Source organism: Cnephaeus nilssonii, assembly GCF_951640355.1.
Source record: "Cnephaeus nilssonii genome assembly, chromosome: 12".
NCBI classification, from domain to species: domain Eukaryota; kingdom Metazoa; phylum Chordata; class Mammalia; order Chiroptera; family Vespertilionidae; genus Cnephaeus; species Cnephaeus nilssonii.
This window is the reverse complement of record NC_137083.1, coordinates 41,436,961-41,460,773: the sequence shown is the minus strand read 5'-3', so window position 1 is coordinate 41,460,773 and position 23,813 is coordinate 41,436,961.

The window sequence follows — 23,813 nt, the reverse complement described above, 5'->3', positions numbered from 1 at the left end:
ATTATGATCATGGTAAAGTAAAACTCTAGAGCAGGGGTCCTCAAACTTTTTAAACAGGGGGCCAGTTCACTGTCCCTCAGACCGTTGGAGGGCCGGACTATAGTTTAAAAAAAAAACCACTATGAACAAATTCCTATGCACACTGCTAAGTCGGCTGCTAAGCAGGACAGGCAGCGGCGGCAAAAACACCCGGCGGGCCGGATACATGTCCTCGGCGGGCCGCATGTGGCCCGCGGGCCGTAGTTTGAGGACCCCTGCTCTAGAGCCTCAAGATTTGTTTGGTCATAAGAAGACTACAATTGCTGGGTCCTTAATGTTACCTTCTGCAGTCATGGCTGACTGCCAAACGTACAGTTCTGTATTCCACCATTGTCATAGAAGAGGCCTATTTCAAAGATATTTCAGGAGGGTCAATAATTATCAAGGACTCCGCTGTGAGAAATGCTGTTTTAAGGAGGACTGCCTCCAGGAGATGCACTCTCGACACTAACACGTATCCTTGGGTTAGCAGACCCTTCGAGAGTAGCCTACCTGGACCCCTAAGTTCTGCCTTCCCACTAGCTTGACTGAGCCTGGCTTTGGCATTCTGCCACGTGCGTCCACTGAGGGGCGATGGAAGCAGCAGTGCCAGGAAACGTGGTGCTGCACTTATTACAAGTGACTTTGGAGCAAGAATTCATGACTGTTTTAGGGTTGCTCCTGCTTGAACTCCATTTCCTGTATGCAAGTTTATTTTCAGACTGCCCCACCCCCACCCCCACCCCCACCCCCAGGACCAAGCCTGGCAGGGACCTGCAGAAGGTTTTGGCCCGTCCCCCACACTTTGGTTTTCCCTAGGGTCCTGTGCCAGGTGGAGAGCTTGGGAGCCTGTCTAGGTTATCTTGGGCTATGCAGCTGGTGGTCGTGTTTCCTGGGAGGGGTCCTCAGCAGCCATCCTTATTTTAGGTATTCCACAGACAGCTGAGACTCAGCACTTGTACTGCAGGGGTTCTAGCACCACAGGTCCGATTTAAGGAGACTTTCGGGCTTTAACTGACCCTTATCACTTAGAGACAGAAGCTGTGCCCCTGGGTTATGGGGACCTGGTCGCTTATACCTAATTGGAGTGTGCTCTCTAATCACCAATTCAAAGTACAGTTTTAAGCACCTAAGTTCCTGGCCAGTAATTCAGCTGCTGTTGAAGGCAGGCAATTATTGCATCATTTCACACATTCAAACAGCTCTCAGCCCTAGCAGTTATTGCATCAGCTCAGAGCAAACTGCTCTTCCAATCAATTAAACTCATTGCACTTGAACACGTGATGCCTGCCAATTACACTTGCAATCTCCGCCTCACAACCTATTGCATAATGAGGAGCTGAATGAACTGATGTCCCAAAACGGAATCAGGCCCCACCTCGGGCAAACTGACCTTAAAGAGGTTTTCCAGGGTCTCCTGGGAACAGCCTATTATGCGTGTTAATCCCCTCCCCAGGGAGAAAAGTAGTGCCTCTCCTGGTTGCCATTTGTGTTTGTCCTAGGACACTATGAATGATGAAACTAGTTGTGTTTACTGTTTTTCCTCCTTTACTTATTTTGTTTATTTTTGTTACTCTAGTAAATAATATGCGCATTACAGGGAAAGTCTGAATATACAGTACAGCTAAGCAAAATGAAGAATAATTGTTACCTAAATTCTTACCACTGAAAAGCTACCATTGATGTTTCTATTTCTCTCTCCCTCTCCCTTCCTCTCTGAAATCAATAAAAATATATATTTTAAAAAAGATTATGTCTGCTCAGTGTCTCCACTGTCAAATCACTATACCGTGCACCCTCCTGCAGGAGGAAAGATGTTTGCCTTGCTGTCTGCCTCCCGAGTGTCCTTTGTGTTTCTGCCATGACCCCTGGTTTGGAGGGGCTCGCCTCATTTCTAACAATCGGAATAGGTCTTTGCAAAAATACATTGAATCTATGTAAAAATTTTGTTTCTTAGCATACTTTGCCACTAATTTTAGTATTCACCGATAGCTTTTGTCTGCAACAGTTATTATTGTGCTTTGTCTATTGGTGATTTCCTATGTCCATCATTCCGGAAGAAAGACTTTATACTGTCTACAGCCTCTTTTAAGCACCTCAGGTGATGATTTGAAGTCTGTGTTACGTTATTGATCTGTGTCACTTCAGCAGCTGTACTTATCACACAAGTCCTGCCTACAATGAGTGAGTTTGTGCTCATGTCTACCATGAGGGCTCCAGGTAATAACGATTGGATTTAAGATAAGAAATTGTCACATTTTTAGTGGCCTTCTCAGCAGCCCAGTATCTAGCTGTGTGTCAGTATGAACTGGAGTAGTCTCAGGGGTCCTAGGTTCAGTTAGGAACTTGGATGCAATAAAGGATGCGGCAGAACGTGCAGGGAGGTCAGCAAGTCAGGAGAGAAGCCCAGAAAGCTGCAGGCAACCCAGCTGGTGTGTCTCCTTGGTTGAGCATTGACCCATGAACCAAGAGGTCACAGTTTGATTCCCAGGCACTGGGTTGAGGACTCGATCCCCAGTAGAGGGCGTGCAGGAGGCAGCCGATCGATGATTCTCTGTCACCGATGATGTTTCTATCTCTCCCTCTCCCTTCTTCTCTCTGAAATCAGTAAAAACATTAAAAAAAAAAAAAAAAGACTGCAGACTGCAATAACTGGCTTAGGGTGGGAGGACGCTTGGATTTCCCTCCAGGTGCTTCAGGGTCTGTTCCACGGTAGCCAAAGCAGGGAGGTGGTAAATGGTGGCCTACCCCACCAAGTCCCGACACCTGGCTGGAGGTGATTCCTCAGACTTGGGAAGATTTGAGAGAACCGACCAGTCCCTGGCCTGGGGATGCTTTCCGAGTTTATCTATTCTTACTGTTGCATACTGTGAAAACGGTATAAATTTCTAGGAGAAACAGCTAAAACAGGATCATTACTCCGCTAAGCAATAGGGAAAGGCCAGCCCTAAGCGCAGTCACCTCAGGTGAGCACGCATGAGGTATGATTAAGGCCCCGCTTCTCAGTTTGAAGATGCCTAGGAATTCCCTTATTGTCCATAAAGTATCTGAAACGCCATCATTTGGTACTACCTTTGCTCTCTAGAACCCCCTGGGCCCACAAGAACACAAAGAATCCTATAATGTTAGGGCAGAAAGTAACCTTGGGAATCAGACTCAATGCACCTTATGATTTCACCGCAGGACGTAGTAAAATGGGTAGAGACAGCCAGCTAGGGATCATCTGAGGGTGGGGTCTTTTAGATTTACCTCGTATTTATCAAGATTGCTTTGAGTGAGGCATTATGGTGTTAGACTCACTAGAAGATTTTTGTACTTGTTTATTTTTTCCTGCAACAAGACAGAGGTGATGGTGTTTACGTGGGTGACACACACCCATGGACATATGCAAGGGTTATACGCAATTTCTGCTAGCATGGCCATCAGTACACCCTTTTCTTCCTCAAGAAAGAATGTCAGATACAAAGGATTGTTACAAAATACTACGAACAACTCTATTCCAACAAACTGGACAACCTGGAGGAAATGGACATATTCCTAGACAAATACAACCTTCCAAAACTCAATCAGGAAGAATCTAAACAGCTCAACAGGCCAGTAACTATGGAAGAAATTGAAGCAGTCATCAAAAAGCTTCCGGCAAACAAAAGCCCGGGGCCAGACGGCTTCACAGGAGAGTTTTACCAAACTTTCAAGGAAGAACTAAAACCTATCCTCCTCAGACTATTCCAAAAAATTCAAGAGGAAGGAACACTTCCAGGCTCCTTCTATGAAGCCAGCATCACCCTAATACCAAAACCAGATAAAGACAACACAATGAAAGAGAATTACAGACCAATATCCCTCATGAACATAGATGCCAAAATCCTCAACAAAATCCTAGCAAATCGGCTCCAGCAATACATCAGAAAGATCATACATCATGACCAAGTAGGATTTATCCCAGGAATGCAAGGATGGTACAATATCCGCAAATCAATAAATGTGATACATCACATAAACAAATTGAGAGATAAAAATCACATAGTCATATCAATAGATGCAGAAAAAGCATTTGACAAAATCCAACACCCTTTCTTGATAAAAACTCTCAACAAGGTGGGAATAGAAGGATCACACCTCAACATAATAAAAGCTATATATGATAAACCCACAGCAAACATCATACTCAATGGGCAAAAACTAAAACCATTTCCCCTAAGAACAGGAACAAGACAGGGATGCCCACTCTCACCACTCCTTTTTGACATAGTACTGGAAGTATTAGCTATCGCAATTAGGCAAGAAGAAGAAATAAAAGGCATCCAAATTGGAAAAGAAGAAGTGAAGCTGTCCTTATTTGCAGATGACATGATATTGTACATAAAAAACCCAAAAGATTCCATCAAAAAACTAATAGAATTAATAAATGAATTCGGCAATGTAGCGGGATACAAAATTAACGCCAAGAAATCTATGGCATTTCTATACACCAATAGTGAACTTACAGAAAGAGAGACTAAAAAAGCAATCCCATTTACCATCGCACCAAAAAAATTAAGATACCTAGGAATAAACTTAACTAAGGAGGTAAAAGACCTCTACGCGGAAAACTACAGGACACTGAAAAAAGAGATAGAGGAAGACGTAAACAGATGGAAGAACATACCATGTTCATGGATTGGTAGAATCAACATCATTAAAATGTCCATACTACCCAAAGCAATCTACAGATTCAATGCACTCCCCATCAAAATACCAACAGCATATTTCACAGACCTAGAAAGAACTCTCCAAAAATTCATCTGGAATAAAAAAAGACCCCGAATAGCTGCAGCAATCCTGAGAAAGAAGAATAAAGTAGGAGGGATCTCAATACCAGATTTCAAGCTGTATTACAAAGCCACTGTTCTCAAAACAGCCTGGTACTGGCACAAGAACAGACATATAGATCAATGGAACAGAATAGAGAATCCAGATATCGACCCAAACCACTATGCTCAATTAATATTTGACAAAGGAGGCATGAACATACAATGGAGTCCAGACAGTCTCTTCAATAAATGGTGTTGGGAAAATTGGACACACACATGCAAAAAAATGAAACTAGATCACCAACTTACACCATACACAAAAATAAACTCAAAATGGATACAGGACTTAAACATAAGACGGGAAACCATAAAAATACTAGAGGAATCCACAGGCAACAAAATCTCAGACATATACCAAAAGAACTTTTTCGCTGACACTGCCCCTAGGGCAATGGAAGCTAAAGAGAAAATTAACAAATGGGACTACATCAAAATAAAAAGCTTTTTTACAGCAAAAGAAACCATCAACAAAACAGCAAGAAAGCCCACTGCATGGGAGAACATATTTGCAAATGCCATCACTGATAAAGGTTTAATCTCCAACATCTACAGGCAGCTTATGCAACTTAATAAAAGGAAGATAAATGATCCAATTAAAAAATGGGCAACGGACCTAAACAGAATATTTTCAAAAGAAGACAGAAGGAAGGCCAAGAGACACATGAAAACATGCTCAAAGTCACTTATTATCCGAGAGATGCAAATCAAAACAACAATGAGGTACCATCTCACACCTGTCAGAATGGCTATCATCAACAAATCAACAAACGACAAGTGTTGGCGAGGATGCGGAGAAAAAGGAACCCTCGTGCACTGCTGGTGGGAATGCAGACTGGTGCAGCCACTGTGGAGAACAGTATGGAGTTTCCTCAAAAAACTGAAAATGGAACTTCCATTTGACCCAGTAATCCCACTCCTGGGAATATATCCGAAGAAACTAGAAACACCAATCAGAAAGGATATATGCACCCCTATGTTCATAGCAGCACAATTTACAATAGCTAAGATTTGGAAACAGCCTAGGTGCCCGTCAGCAGATGACTGGATCAGAAAACTTTGGTACATCTACACAATGGAATACTATGCTGCCATAAAAAAGAAGGAATTCTCATCATTTGCAGCAACCTGGATGGAATTGGAGAATATTATACTAAGTGAAATAAGCCAGTCAATGAAAGAAAAATACCACATGATCTCACTCATTTATGGATAATAAAGAACATTATAAACTGATGAACCAAAAGATAGATACAGAGACAGTAAAGCAACAAACAGACTTTCAAATTACAGGGGGAAAGTTAGGGAGAGGGGGGGTAGATAAGAAATCAAACGAAGGACTTGTATGCATGCATATAAGCATAAACAATGGATGCAAAACTCTGGGGGGTGAGGGCATGTATGGGTGTGGGGTGGGGGGGGATGGTAAGATATGTACACATATAATACCTCAATAAAAAAATAAAAAAAGAATGTCAGAATGCAAGTAGATGAGACAGGCAATCTTGGGATTCCTCTATAAATTGTTTGCAATTGTTGGTAACAAGTAACAGCATATCTTAGAACTGATTGTAACACATGAGTGTGTCACCTCCAAAAAGGGTGAGAACCACTGGCGGACCTGGAAAAGCCACCCTTGCTTGTCACAGACTCTGAAACCTGAGCCTGAGCCTCGTGCTGCCTTTATTCCCTGAGAAGAGCCTGTCACAGGAATAGATGAGAGATCGCTGAGGTCTAATATGGTAGCCACTGGCCACATGTGGCTATTGAGCGCTTGAAATGTGATTAGCCTACTGAATTGAGGTGTGCTGTTTTTAGGAATAAAATACACACTGGATTTTAAAGAGTTAGTAAAAAAAATAAAGAGGGAATGTAAAATGGCTCATTCATCTTACATTTTAGTTATATTTAAATTAACTGTTGAAATGGCCACATCTTTTGAAATGTTGGTTAAGTAAAATACACAGTTTCTTTACTTTATAAATGTGATGACTAGAAAGTTTAAATCTTCATATGTGGTTTGCATTATGTTTTTGTTGGCTATTGCCTGTCTTAGAGCTGGGTTTCCTCTCTCCCCGGCTCCACATTTCTTTCCAGGGTACCCACTCTGAGTAGCTTGACACCTGTGCCTATCTGGGCCTCTGTGAGGAGTGAGCAGTGGCCCTGGCAGCTTCTCTGATTATATTATTTTCTTTCTGTAAAGATATTGGAGACCCATCCCATATAGGACTGACTTCCATCAATTTCTGAATTTTAAATGTATGCACGTGTGTGTGTGTGTGTGTGTGTGTGTGTGTGTGTGTGTGTGTGTGTGTGTTATTCCTAAAACTTCTTTTCTAGTTTACTGTAAGGGCTTACTAAAATTGTTAACATATAATGACATCCTAAACTCTGGGAAGCCTTAGAGCCAGATGACAATCATGGGCATGGGATCCACTAAGTTTTCATTTTCTAATTGTCTCCAAATTTGGTTTTGCAATTTAAATGGCTCAGAGAAGAGAATAGGTAGCAATTCCTGAGTAGTTAGGGTTTAGGGGATCTGGCTTGACTTTGAAAATTTTCAAATTACATACTGAGCAGGGCCTCATAGAGGTTCAGATGTAGGCAAAGTTTATCTTGAGTCAAAGGTTTACTTTATTTTTCTCTCCCTTTCAGGGACACTAAAGTGTCTACTCCTATGGCTAATGGAATAAATTAAGTGAAAAAGGGCATGGCTGACTTTAAAATCTATCAAAAACTGCCCAACATTCAGCCTTAATTTTACGGGACTCATAGGCCTTGAAAAAAATGGCATTATGTAGCCTTTATTGCAACTCAGAGTGAGTTGTGTGAGTTCAGGAAACTGATATTGAAGGAGTCAGCCAAGAAGAATGGGAAGTGTCCTTTATCAGGGGGTGTGTCTAGAGCACTGTGCAAGTAAAACACCCACCCCTGGGCAGTTCCCACTAAGAGCTTACACAAAAGAAACGATTCCAAGAAGAAATAAATTCTATCTTTCTTCAAAATGCCTTATCTAATTTCCATCTTCTCTTCCCTTTTCTCTCTCCTATTCTGGGCTCTAGAAATTTTCTTCCTTTATATCTCTCTTTTCTGTCTATAAATGCACTTTCTGGGATATTTTCATCTCTTTTCCTCGAATTGCAGAAGCTGGCTCAATTGCTTTTTACAAGTCACCGTGACCACATTACAGTTTTTTAGGTTTACTTGTTCTCCCACTTGATTCCAGGTCTAGAGCTTGAACCACTTGACCATTCAGCTTTTGCTTATGTTCTTTTCTCTCTCTCTGACCAACTCTCCACCCCTTTACCTCTGTTATTTGGTTTGTTCCTGAATGGGCTTACGAGCATTTATGATTTTATTGCCATCCTTCTTAACTCTGCTTACCTCCACCAATGTCTGGCTCAAGGGAAGAGGGCACAAGTGGGTGGAGACCACACAAGGAGGTGGTCTCATGATGTCTCCGGTTCTTGGTGTCTTGGGTTAGCAATGAACTAGCCAGGAGGGACAAAATCTTCGATAGAGTCTTTCTGATAGAAGAAAACCCCATAGTGGCTCTAGTATGTACTTAAATCAGGGTTTGAAACTGGATAGGTCTTGATCTAAAACTCATGCTCCACCCACTACACCTAATGATACTGACACACCAGGTGACTCTGCTCTAGCAGTCTTGGCATGAGAGGAACTGGCTGCTTTCTCCACTTGTGGTTCTAGCATGTGTTGAGGAAGTTTAGCCAATAATAATGATTATCATCATCATCGATATGTTGTGCTCCACCATATTGAATGAACTCCATGGCAATTGATTATCAACAAGAGAATGCCATATTGGACAATTTCATGATAGACTATCTAAAACATATAGATCTCCTTTGATAGGGGAATGGTGGAAATTCTGAGCCACAGTACCTTTCAAAGACCGATATTTGTAGCTAAAAGACAAGTGTGATGCTTAGATATATTGTACATATATCAGCATCTAAAATGATTTCTTGTTTGTCTTTTAAGTCATCAGTTCATCTCATGGGATAGAAAAGGCAAAATCTCAGTATGTCAACAAATAATTCAGCAGAGTAACTGGCTGAGAGGTGAGAGGCCTACCCAAGTCTTGTTTGCCCCAGCAATCCTCCCCAGGATATATTTAGTTTTTTTCATTGACCTCTTGCCCACAAGTGATGAGGGTCCATCTCTAAATTCCTTCCTAGCCATTAGTGTCTTATACAGAACAAATAAATATGCAGTCCTACTCTAAGAAACAATAGTATCTAACAATCATAAGTGACAATTCTTTCATTTATTTGACAACTATTTTATGAGTATACCTGATACTATGCTGGTTATTAGGGATACAGTGGAGACTGAAGTAAATATAGTTTTTACCTGGATGAACTATAGTCTATGGCCATACCACCATGAATGTGCCTGATCTCTTCTGAAATATACATCTTAATGGCAAATTAAGAGAAGTCAAAGGTCCAGGAGTGATATAGAAATCCAGATGTCTTCACCTAAAACACTGGTCAGTTGTCACACTGTCATTTATTAAATGAATCACATTTCCCCCACGGACTTGAGGTGGCATCTTTATTACATACTAATTCACATATAATCATGGGACTATTTCAGTACTCCATTCTGATCCACTGATCTGTCTCTGTATTTTTGGCTCAGTACTGATTTTTAATATCTGTAACTTTATAGTATGTTTTACTAGTTGGCTGGCAAGTCTTCCTTTTTATCTATTTCCTTCCCCCTTTGCTCAACCCTCTATCTTTCCAGGTCATTCTATATATGTATTTCAAAATGACATCTAAATTATTTTTTTTCAAGTTCTCCATCCTTCTCATGTTTATTTAAAAAACAAAACAAACCTGGGTTTGGCTGCATAAGCTACTTTAATCCTATTGACAAAGCATCTACTGCAGATGTTTTTTGCTAAAATAATTCTATAAATTCAATATACTGGTATATGTTAAACTAAGATTTCTGCTTATTCCTCATGGAGAAAAAAATTCCTTTGGTGAATTACGTTGAGTAGTAAAGCCTATCAAAGACATTCCTTTAGAGTATTTTAAAGTATAAAAAACAATTCCAGGTGCAACTTCTAGTCAATGCCTTCATGCAAACAATTTCCCACTCTGCTTTATGTAATATAGCTAAGGTAAATTATCAACTGCCTGCTGAAATTTTAAAAATTCCCTTATAATATGTGTTCTTTATAGGAAGATCATTCCTGTTGATAGCTGGAGAACAAATTTATTTGAGCATTTTTCTTGCTGATCATCCCTTTCATACACATTCAATAAATATAGATCTATTATGAAATCTTAGAATATTTTTTGATCGACCCAGAGCAGTAAATCAATGAAATATATCAAAATTTCTGATGGAAACAATACAATTCTGGTATCTGTAGTAGCAGCTGGTTCAAGCATCACAGTAGGTCTTTCTCTTCCAAGTATGTAGTCAAACATGTAATCACAATCATGAGGCAGAATACAGCAGGGAAACATTCCTGGTGACATAATTAAGGACATAGGCTTATCCTTATATAGCATCCCGAAGGAGGTTTAAGATCACTAAAGGCACAGAGAAATCATAGAGCTTCTTCACTCAAGAGTAGTGAAGTAACAAGGATTTCTTTATTTTTATGAAGTAGGAAGAATATTGAGTATAGCAAATATTTATTTCTTTGATTTGAACCCAGCACACACCATTTAATATGACCATGACCATGACCTTAGGAAATTTATTTACCCTCTCAGACATTAGTGCAATAACTCCTTTGCCTAAATTCTGGGCTTCTTTATACTGAATCAATAGAGACAAAAGTCAATATCTTCTTGATGCACTAGAGAGCACCTTTGTACTGAAATTCTAATACCGGTCAAAAAAGATGATCAAAGAACTTACTGATTATGCCTTTTCTGAAAGAAAAATATCAAGAAATTGAATAGCCCCAAGCAAATATTTGATTGCTAATTTAAATCCATTTTCGTCCAATCAAATTAAAAGCTTAAAACGCCTTTTCAAAAGTACTTTCAGTTTAGTCCTAACCGGTTTGGATCAGTGAATAGAGCACCGGCCTGCGGACTGAAAGGTCCCAGGTTCGATTCTGGTCAAGGGCATGTACCTTGGTTGCGGGCACATCCCCAGTAGGGGGTGTGCAGGAGGCAGCTGATCGATGTTTCTCTCTCATCGATGTTTCTAACTCTCTATCCCTCTCCCTTCCTCTCTGTAAAAAAATCAATTATATATATATATATGTATGTATGTATATATATATATATATATATATATATATATATATATATATATATGTATGTATATATATATATATATATATATATATATATATATGTATGTATGTATTTTAAGTACTTTCAGTTTAAATTGCATTATTCTGCCTTGACTGGAGTAAATACTAGTATTAGGCCATGTGGTAGATTGTGCTATTTTCCAGGTATTTACCCTCCCACCCCCCTTTGACATCAAGATGCTCCTGTCCCCACATCAGGCCATCTGATTTGCTTTGGCCAATGCAAGTGAAACTGACACATGGCATTTTTGAGCAAAATATGAAGAGCCTTCCTGAAGTTCTGCCATTTCTCATTCCTGTTTTCCTCTGCCACGGGAGTTTCACAGTCCAGGATGTGCAGGTCTGCTGCCCCAGGGTGGTCCTGGCTTGAAGAGGTAGAGCAGCATCACAGCTAAACTGAAGCGAACATGTAATATGATAAAGAATAATTTCTCGTAAGCTTTTGAGATTTGGAGGCTGCTTGTTCTCCATCAAGGAGCCGACTTATGCAGAGCATTATTCTAAAATGGTAGGAATGAAAGTTCTAATTGTCCACTTCTACTTCTTCACTAGCAGTATTATTATTTCCATGGATTCATTCTCTTTTCCTATTTTCATGGATTTATTCTCTGCTGTTTCCGTTATTAGGATATCATTGAAATATGATGCCTTGGAATTCTAGACAGTTGTTTATTGAAAAATCCCAAAGGTAACACAAATTCATTTGGGAAAGTATTTACCTTTGATAATTAATGGTGTTTGAGCATTTACTGTGACTTTATAAACAATAACCGGTTGGTAAGACATTACAACAACAAATTTGACAAAGGCATCTTCTGCTTCTATACAAAGTCAACCAGTTTCTCCCTTGGCCAAAGCATGTGTCTAGGAACCAAGGGTGGAAGTGGGAATAGCACCTTTCATTATGGCTCCTAATGATAGGCTCACAAAATATTTGCTTCCTGGCCGATGACACTGGCCTCTGCTAGTTTAGAGGCCTGCGTGAGTACCCAAGGAAGGAATGCTTCCACTAGGGCATCCAACAGTTCCACTGAATTGGAGCTGAGACAGCTGCCCAGACGTTTTGGATAAGCAGGCAAATACCATTGGATAATCAGGCAAAAAATAAAAATGGATTGGCTGGGGAGATTGCTCTTGATTTCTATGGAAAAATAGTGTACTTAATATATAACAGGAGCAGGAGTTGGATCTCTTTAGTGCAGTATATCTTATAACAAAAGTTATTGGAAGACTGAAACAATCTCACATAGGCAGGATTATCTGGGACTTAATCATTTAGGAAAGATGATATAAGTCAACCTACTAGGAGAACTCCAAATACCTGAGGTACTTACTGAGGACAAAAAGAACACGGGATGAATAATGGAGGGTAGAAGTCATCAATATCAACCAGAAATGAGGATTATGGAGCCTACCCATTTTTTCTTAAATATCATTTAAATATATATATTTTAGATAACTTTCTATTTTTTCACTCTCCTGTTCTATTGTTTTCACATAGACTGTATTGATCAAATTTATGTTATAGTTTATTAGATTCAGAATACACAGATACACTCATGACAGGATTAGAGGAGAGTATATCACCTGGAGATCCTGGACCTTAGCTGGCTACAGTAATCGTTAAGGCTTTCTCTTCTCTGCTTTTGAGGGGAGGATAAGTATGCTTTTGTTTGTACAATGGAGAGTTGGGTTATGTTGACATGGTCATTTTGTTGTTAGTGGTGGCAGCATAGTTATAATATGGAAGAACAAGAGGACTGTGTGGACATATGTGATGCTTCGTCTACCCAGCTTTTTTGCCCATCATTCCTATTTGAGTAGTTTTCCACGTTATGAGTCCAGCCTTGAGATCTACACATGACTCCAGTTCTAACACCCAAGTAAAACTGAGACTTGGTTTTAGAGGAAAGTGGTATAAAAAAAAGCAGTCACCACCTAGAGTCATGCTTTGGAGGTGGTGGCTGTGCCTGTGTCCTGCTTTAGGGGTTCAGCATCAGCTGAGTGTAGAGCAGTGGTTCTCAACCTTTCTAATGCCGCGACCCTTTAATACAGTTCCTCATGTTGTGGTGACCCCCAACCATAAAATTATTTCCGTTGCTACTTCATAACTGTAATTTTGCTACCGTTATGAATCGTAAAATATCTGTGTTTTCCGATGGTCTTAGGCGACCCTGCTAGCGGTTCTCAACCTATGGGTCCCGGCCCACAGGTTGAGAACCGCTGCTGTAGACCCTAAGACCATCGGAAAACACAGATATTTACATTACGATTCATAACAGTAGCAAAATTACAGTTAAGAAGTAGCAACGAAAATAATTTGACATGCTGAATAAAATCTTTTTTAAGAGGTAGGGGCAGTATGCTTCTGTAAAATTTTGGAAAGTCTTTTTATTTGTTGCCAATAGCAGATTAATCCATTCTAGTTAGTTTAGTGAAAAATGAATTTATTAATAGATACTAGTAAGCTCAGGGAATCTGCAGTAGAGCTGCAGAATCAGGCTGACAGCTCCCCAGCTAGAAACAACACCCAGAACATAGTAAAGGATAGCTCTAGATAAACTAAATCTGCTATTTGCAACAAATAAAAATACTTTCCAAAATTTTACAGAAGCATACTGCCCCTACCTCTTAAAAAAGATTTTATTCACAATGTCAAATAGGAGCTGTTTATGTTTCTGTTGTTCGTGTTTTTTGTTTTTGTTTTTTTCACAAAGATCTGTTTAGTAGGCCTCAATAGGGGAAATGTTTACTGGATAAAATGGGAGGTATTGCTCACTTGATAAATTAAGTGCCTTTATACCCTTTCTATGCTCATTAGTTAAATAATCCTTTTCTTTTCCAGTAAATATTTTTAGGTCCTGCTACAACAATGCTTAATACAGCGTCTTTGTCCCTGTTTAAAAAATATATTTTTATTGATTTCAGAGATGAAAGGAGAGAGAGAGAATCATTGAAACATCAATGATGAGATAGAATCATTGATCGGCTGCCTCCTGCATGCCCCACACTGGGGATTGCCCCACATTGGGGATAGAGCCCACAACCCGGGCATGTGCCCTGACTAGGAATAGACCATGACCTCCTGGTTCATAGGTCGATGCTCAACTACTGAGCCATGCCAGCTGGGCTTTGTCCATTTTTTTACACTCAAACAGAGGAGGCAGGCAATTATCAATTAAATCTTTAAACAATGAAGCTAATTAAAAGTGTAATAAGTGTTTCAAAGAAAAACACTGAGTTGTGCAGTGAAGTCAACTGCATATGGAGGAGACATCAACTTTGGAAGGATGGCTATAGAAAGCAACTAGTGGAATTTAAAGTTAAACTTGAATTTTACATTGAGAAATAAATCTGTTCTCATTCCTACCAAATGAGGCATTATAATGGGAATGCTAATTCACAAACAAATCTTGGCCTGATTTTCTTCAAAATAAAGTTCCTCTGCTATAGTACATAATTTCTCAAAAGGCAATCTTTAGTACCAATAAATATAGCCCACCGGGTATGCAGTACTAGTTAGTTAGAGAGCCCTGTGTTACAAAGTGACAGTTTAAAAAAAAATTTTTTAGCTACAGCTTTCAAATAAATTGATGTAATAGCTAGATTCAGATGAAATGACTATGGCTTTTCTTATAGGTCCCCAAATACATGCAAAGCCCCAACTACAAAGGATCATCTTATTCCAGGGATATGACTGACTGCCTTGGACACTGATCCCCTACTATATAGCAGGCACTGCGCTAAGTCCTGGGAAAGTAAAGACAAGTCCTGACTTTATGTAGTTAACCACATTCAAAGTTTTCATCAACCTCTAGTATGATTATTGCAGTCTTATAGAAAGGATAGCTATATCTTAAAAGCTGTGACAAAAAGCCCTAGAAGAGGAAATTTTACAATAAATTTTTATTATTACTACATTATCACAAGAGTTTTCTATTTTGTTCTCAAATTTTAAAATTTATATTGACACTCATGTTCAGAATCTTAGAGGTCATTATTATTTATTATTCCTGTCTTCACTTTTCATATTCAATACATCAGCAAGTTCCGCTAATTTCACCTTTACACCTGTACTGACACTACCTCCCCTGCCACCACCCTCATTCAGGTCACCATCACCTCCCACATGGGCTTCTGGGCTTCCTGTGGCAGTGGTGCCCTGGTAAATGTTTAGCAGCTGCCTTTCTGGAGGGCAGAGGGGGAAGCCCTGCTGTGACTCTGTAGCCTTTTGCCAATTTCTGTGGTGTAAGTACTCCCAGCATAGCCAATTTCAAGCTACCAACATGGCCTCACTGAATGTGGAGTTGGAAAGAGAGGCACAATAGCACCCATTATACACTATTTTCACCATATAGATAAAAATACATAAATACCCTCAAGAGCATAGATAATGATAAAGTGTAGTAAAACAAGTAGGTAGCAGTGAGTTTTCATTATTTATGAGCTTTGTTGTTACTACAATTTAATTGTGAGCTTACGTAATTTGATTTTTAAGTAATGGTTGAGTGTAACAACTGGTTCACAAAACTGAAAATTTAGCAGTCACTCTTATGGCTCCAGCACACTACCACTTCCTCTCTCATGTCCCACAGTCAATGATTCTCCACACTGTCGCCAGAGTGATCTTTAATAACCTTTTGCACTCGGATGTCGAGTGTGACTCCACACGGTTAGCATCGGTAGCAGCTCGTATGTCGAATTGTATTGAATGTATCAATAATTTGAAATATAAAAAAATCCAAATAAATAAGTTTGTATGAAAAGAAACTCCAGTTTTTTATTCTACTGCCGCGCTTTGTAAAATCTGGGGTATTTAAAAAATTAAATCCCGAGTAGAATAAAGGAATCGAGAAAAAAGCAAGCGAGTGCAAAGGGTTAAAAAGCAGAATTCTGATAACTTATCCCTCCCCCCAACTCTAAGACTAAAATCCAAACTCCTCTACCTCTCTCAGACCTCACCTCCTAAACATTCCTCCCATGGCCCAATCTCTAGCACATTGGCCTTCCTGTCGTGTCCTCAGACACCAAGAGCAGTTCTTCTTTAGGGACTGACTATGCACTTGTTATTCTTTCTGCCTCGAATGCTTTTCCTTCAGAGAGTCACACAGCTTGCTCATATCCTTCAAACAAGTCTCATCCCTGACTTCTCTGTGAAAGAGAGTCCACATTTCCTCCATGGGCACACTCTATTCCATATCGTGCTTTGTTTTCCTCACTGGACTCTCCCTGTCTTGAACTGATGATCTGTTTGCTTACTCATTGTCCCACTAGATCAGTCTCCTGAGGGCAGGGCCTTTAGCTGTCTGTTTTAGTGTTCTATCCCTGGGGCCCAGAACAGCACCTGGTCCCTAGCCAGCACCATGCCTCTACATTGCACAACTCCAGGGGGTCCTGTTCCCGTGGTATTCTCTATGGATGGTGTCCCTGTGTGGAGCACCATTCATCCAGGATAAATTAATGTTAAACTAACCATAAATGAATGTGTGCTGTCTGCCAGGCGATGCACTATAACGATTTGACTTACATTTTGCCCTCTAATATTTCAAAAGGTCTGCTCAAGCCTTCCATGCCTCTCCAGGTCGAAAGGGGTAAGAACACTTCAAGATCAGAAATCATGTGGTTGAGAATAATTGTTTCTTGTCTCAAAAAGAGTTCTTCTTACTCCCAGGCATTTTTTTTTCCATGATAATTGCCTTATAAACTTGTGAGCGCTGCAAACACTGCCTCTTCCCATCGAGCTCCTGAAATTTTATCTGACGCTCCCCGAAGTTCTCCCAGATCCTAACTTTGGGGCTTTTTGGGTTCTGGATTAGAGTTCTTTCTTTCTCTATTCCTTTTTTATTTTATTTTTTTTATTTCCACTGTGAACCATACACCCTCATCCTTCAACTCCAGCATTTTTCTGTAGTCTGTGGGAAAACGTCCACAAATAGTATGATATAATTAAAACAGTAAAGAATGTCAATGAGGTTTCACGATAGTGAGGTGGCAACCATGGGAGCCAGGAATGCTCAGCTTCTTTACAGCCCTTCCGCTCACTTTTCACTTTGAAGTTCACTAAGGAGCTAGAGCCTCAAAGAACCAATGTCAATCTCACATAAGATACAGCTCGGGTGGTGGTGGTGGGGGGAGGTTCCAAGATGGTAGCGGAGTAGGTGGGTCTTTCTCACACCTCCTCCCAGAAACAAACTGGAAATAAAACTAATTTGGGGAACATTCACCCTGAATTGCCAACTGAAGACGAGCTTAAGAGGAGACTTTTAAATAAGGAAGGGCAAAAATCACTGGGAGACTGGTAGGAAGGGTGGGGTTGCAAGACAGGCTGGCCCTGCTCCCAGAGGCAGCAGGCGGAGGGTGTGGAGGGATGTCTTGGCTGTGAGGGCCTTCACCTTGAGAGGAGTGAGGTCTACAACCCCGGTATGTGCCCTGACTGGGAATCCAGCCAGCACCTCCTGGTTCTCAGGTTGACGCTCAACCACTGAGCCATGCAGGATGGGCTTTATTGCCATATTTTTATGCTATGTTCCTTTCTATTTCTTCTTCTTAAAGCAGCCCCTTTAACATATCTCAGTGTAGGGTCTCTTTATGTTTATCTTGTTTGGGACTCTCTGTGTTTCACGAATCTGTGTGACTTTTTCCTTTATGAGGCTAAGGAAGTTTTCTGTCACTATTTCTTCAAGCAGGTTCTCTATTCCTGGCTTGCATTCTTCTCCTTCTGGTACCCTATGATGCAGATGCTGTTACATTTCAGATAGTCCCAAATTTCCCTTAATAAAAAAATTTAAAATGTTTTAAATAAAATTAACTTAGAAAGTACAGATATTGGCACAAAATTAAATTCTTTTTTAAAAATATATATTTTTATTGATTTTTTACAGAGAGGAAGGGAGAGGGATAGAGAGTTAGAAACATCGATGAGAGAGAAACATCGATCAGCTGCTTCCTGCACGCCCCCCACTGGGGATGTGCCCACAACCAAGGTACATGCCCTTGACCAGAATCGAACCTGGGACCTTTCAGTCCGCAGGCCGACACTCTTTCCACTGAGCCAAACCAGTCAGGGCAAAATTAAATCCTTTTGCAGAAAACTTAGAAAATATAGTGGAAAAAATAAACATAAAAAGTACCCAGAACTCAAAGATAAACAATAACATTTCCGGGGTTTTATGTACATATATGTATGTGAGTGTGTGTGTATACTATTAGGATCACCCTATGTGGACATTTTATGTCATATCTTTTCAAATTAATGTGATGTCAGGGCATGGTGCCTGTATTAAGTCTGGTAGGCCTGCCATAACAAAGCACCATAGACGGTGTGGCTTAAGAAACAGAATTTCATTTTCCAGCAGTTCTGGAGGCTAGAAGTCCAAAATCAAGGTATCAGCAGGGTTGACACCTTATGAGGGTTGTGAGGGAGAGTCCATTTCATGCCTTTCTCCTACCTTCTGGTGGTTTGCCAGCAATATTTGGCATTTCTTAGCTTACTTCAGTCTTCCCATAGTGTTGTCCATGTGTGCAAATGCCCCTTTTTATAAGGACACCATTCATATTGGATTAGGGGCTCACCCTACTCCAGTATGACCACATCTTAACTAATTGCAAATGCAGTGATCCTATTTCCAAATAAGATCACATTCTGAGGTACTGGGGATTAGGACTTTAACATGTGGATTTGGGGGAATAGTTCAATCCATAGCATTAAAGCATCTTTAAAATTTTTATCTTTATTGGAAATAAAAAATGTTTCATTGTATAAACATAACACTTATTTAAACAATCCTCTACTATTTAACATCTGAGCTGCTGCTCTTATTTTCCTATTATAATTCATGCTGTTGTGAACCTTTTGATGATTCAAAATGAGACCCTTCCCCCACCAACATGAATGGATTGCTTGTTACATTCCAATGAAAACTTAAGGACCAAAACCTCTTAGAAATAAAAGTCATAAAAGCCACACTCAGTCTACTTCCTTAGCACATGTACAGAAGCAACTCTGTCTAAACCTGATTTAAGCTCAATAAGACAACATTTGGGAGTACTATTTGAATTTTCTAGTAGACTAATTCAATGTCTTTTTGTGTATAATTATAATGTTTATAATGTAAAACTAGAGTAGCACATACATGTAATTTATAAATAAGTAAATATTTTTATATTGTGGGCCATTCCTCAAAATTTTTCCCTGACAGGGATTGTAAATTGGTGATCACTGCTCTTGAATATTTATCCAAGGAAATTTTCCCCACAATTCCTAATAGCTCAACTGAATCACTAGCCAGGACTTAGTAACACTCACCAGGTCATTACCTCTGATTCTAGCTGTAAATCATCATTCTGACCACAATAAAAATCCCTTGATTCTTGTCCACATGGCCTTGCCTTGGTCTCTAGCTTGGGTTCAGAGGTAAACAACTAAATAAGTAAATAAATAAATGGCTGGTGATCCTGGAGAGCACAAAGGGAGGTTCAGAGGTGTGGAATGCCAGGTGGCCACTGCTCTCTTAACCACTCGGGTCTCCCATAAGCATCTCCAACATGAAGGAGGAGAAAGAGACCCACTTCACATCATCGCCAGGCCTGCCCTAAATGCTTTGCTCCTCCCTATTTTATACTCTCAGGTGTTTGCCACTTAGTTACATGGGCCCAGTAGGCTGACAGACACCCAACTGCTGACAGTAGGGGACAAATACTTTTCTTCGTTTCTATTTCTGCTTGTACGTTTAGTGTCTGCTCCCTGCAATCCATGACAAGGCATGCAACAGTGGATCAGGCTCTTCTTGAGACAGTGTTTAAATTGTGTCTTTTGTCATAAGGAGCCTGAAAATATACTAGAAACTACACTTATCAGTCTTTTTAAGCTGGTGGAAAAGCAAATTTTGAACACTACATTGAAGAGAAAAAAAAAGTTGAATTAGCTTGCCTTTTTAATGCAAATTTATATTCAGGAGTTACTTCAGGCCAAATCCTTTGCTCATTGTCTCATATGTCATGTTGGAATTCCTCTGGCTTATTGTTCCATATGGTTTGGGGATCAAGCCTATGGAAAGCCAAAAATATTTTTGGGTTTTGTTCCTACTTATTTATAGAAGCAAAAAATGTGACCTTTTTGTGGAACATAGTCAAGTCATTCTCCCACTTAGAAGCAGGCTTTATTCTAGAAGTCTGTGTAGAAGTTGTTCAGGGCTCAGTACATTTTCTCCTTGATTTCTAGGCTAACCTACTACAGCATTTGTTCTCAAACTTTACTAAAAATAGAACAGTCATATAGTGGTGCTTGTTAAAAAAGAAAGAACCCTAGACCCCACCCAGAGATGTGTGGATTCAGTAGCTCTGCAAAGGGTCTGTGGACCTACGTTTTCAAATAAAGCCCCCAGGTGATACAGAAACATGATATAAAGATAATTTAACCCACAATAGACTGAAATACTATTCATGTTGGATGAAAAATATTAAAATTAAAGTTTTGAGTTGAGAGGAAATAATATTTAGAATAGATTTACACAAAGTATCGACAATGTTTGTGTACATTGAAAAGCAGACTTCATTAAAATAGAATAAAGAGGTACTGATTCGTTTATCCTCTTAACAAATATTGTTTGAGCTCCTACCTAAAGTCAGGCACTAATTTAGATAGGAGGACACAATGGTAGGCACCATTTCTGTCAAAGTTTAGTCGGGGGAAGGCAGATGTTAATCAAATAATTATACTAAATGAATAATCACAAACTGAGGTTAAGTGCATGGAGAAAGATGTGTACCACGCTCTGAAAGTGTATAATAAAGGAACCTGAGGCAGACCAGCGTTGGGGGTGGGCCTTGGGGAAAAGCTTTCCTGAGGAGCTGCTACTTGGACTGCGATCTGTAATGAATTGCCTCGGCATTGGCCATTCCACCTGTGACCCTCAGCTGAATGCATCTTTCCACTTTTCTTCAAGGCAATTTATAAATTCTGATGTTGCTGATTAAAAGTAGTTTTACAAAAGCCTTGTTGATAAAAGGGTGATAGCTACTGAGTAAATCGTTGTTCTGAATTGTCAAAATATGTCAGCACAACTTGCTATAATAATATGGTTCAAATGGCAAAGCTGGTAGGTCAACTCTCACCACATTAAATGGATTCCTTTTTCTTACCATTAATTTTCTTTGACATTAAATTGTCATGGTGACATAATAACAGCTTTGTAAAATGTATTATTGTGGCTGGAGAAACATATAAATCATATAAAATAAAGCAAATCATAGAAACAGTTTAACTCCACATATCCAGAGCAGACATTCAAATGGGATAAATCAATCTACTTGCAGGATATATATTCTTGTGGAGTTAGCTACAATAAATGTAAAACTATTAGTATCTTTTTTTTTCCAAGATCCAGAGCAAGGAGATAAAGAATTAAGTAAGAAAGTCTTTGTGGTTTATAACTCTAAAAAAGAAATAAGAATAGCCCTCAAACCAGCATGAAGATGAAATTAAATATAAATGACGACAAAGGTCTTCTTTACCACTTGTAGAATTTGCCCTGGATGCTAAGGGTAATCGCCATGAATCTGAGTCTTAGTGTTCAAATCTGACCCACACTCCAGAGGCAGGAGTCAGCTGGCAGGCATGCTTTGCCTAGTTCTCCTTCATCCCTCATTCCAGCTGCTGCTAGAATTGTTCCTGGCTACCTACAGTTGTTGTGTTTTTTTTCAGAGAAAAATGATCGTAGGTGGTCAGAGCCTTCACATAGCCCAACTTCTTCATTTTACCCAGGAGGAAAAAATGATGCTGATAAAGTTTCAGTGGTTATTCTACCCACACAGGAAGCTAGTGCCATCAACATGGGTAACAGCTAACGTGTTGCAACAGAGTCATATTTTAAGTACTTTAAATATACTTGTAAATTTAATCTTCTCAATAATCTTAAGAAGTATGTACTAATATCTTGGTCATTTCACAAGAAGAGTTTGAGTTCCTTGCTGCCGGTAAAAGCCAGGAAGTAGCCAAGCGAAGATGCAAACACAGACATCTATGATGAAGAAAGTCATGGGTTTTTTTGGAGAAGATAAATTTATGTTACAATTCTTGCATCAGCTCTTAGCAGCTATGAGATCTTGGACAGTTTACTAAATCTCTCTAAACTTCAGTCCCTTCATCTGTAAAAGAAGGTAATTTGGATTAGATAAGATTATGTATATTTTAGCATAGTCTCTGGCACTTAGTAAACAGTGGCTGTTATCATCATTTCATTATTATTATCATTTTGTTCTTTTTATACCTCAGTCTCCTGAAGTCTGTCTAGGGCAGGGGTCCTCAAACTTTTTAAACAGGGGGCCAGTTCACTGTCCCTCAGACCATTGGAGGGCCGGACTATAGTTTTAAAAAAACTATGAACAAATTCCTATGCACACTGCTCATATCTTATTTTGAAGTAAAAAAACAAAACGGCAAAAACACCCACATGTGGCCCGCGGGCTGTAGTTTGAGGACGCCTGGTAGGGCTTTACAAAAAACTGCTTATCTTATTGCAAATATCTTTCTAACACTTCTATAAATACAATGCTTGCAAAGCTTTGAACCATATTTTTCAGTGTAGAGCTACTTTAGGGTAAAAATGCATAGCCTGTCAACAAAAACAATTTTAAAAAATATTTTTAGTCTTTCTTGTTGTGTTAGTTTTTGAACATCATAAGGGGATACATAGTTTTCAGACTTCTTTATTCTTCCCTTATTCTCTACCCATACCTAAAAGCAGCCCCTCTCAGTGGCCCTGTCCTTATTGTCCCCTCCCTCCACATTCCCTACACATAAATATATAATTATGTTATATTACCCAAGGTCACTGTAGGTAAGAATATAAATATGTGATCATTAAATTTCAGAGTCTACAGTTTCCTTTGAAATCATTGGGGAAAGGGGTGAGTTGAGGGGTGTGGGTGAGGGTTTTTGTTTTTTAAGTTCTACTCCAATAACTAGCCTGACATTATGACAGCATGATTTATCCTACATGCAAATGTTTACCTTTCCTGAATAGCCAGTAATTTTATCCCTGCCAGTCGCACCGAGCCAACAACTGTCTAGATTTAGAAATGTTAGTTCAGTTCTTATTGATCTATGGGAAAACAACAGTAAGAGTGTTGGTTCACCTAGATGTAGAGGTCCATATTATAAAAGATTTCCAGGTAAGGTAATGTGGTTCAAAATTTTAGTATCAGTTGTACTAAAATTTAGGTGATGTACTATTCCTATAGATTCTGAATCTCTTTAAGGTTGTAACTTGTGTCTGAAGTTATTCCAAAATATGTAAGTTCTATTATGGGAGATTTTTGTTAAAGGTAGGATAGAAGCTGGTTTAAGAGCTTGGAAGTAGAGAGAGAAGAGATGTATGTGTGGGGGGAGGGAAATGGTGTTGAGCACTTCCTATATAACACTTAATTTTATAGATCCAGCAATTTATGTGTAGAGGAGTTATAATTAACTCAGCCAAGATTATACCGTTTTCCTTATCTGTCTGTTCCATCACTTTGAGATGTTGGATAGCCTTCTTCTTTAGAGCCTCCCTTTACTCACTGGTATCGATCCTGAGATATCATTGAATTGCCAACTGTCAGCAACACCTAACATTACTGTGCTTTTATGG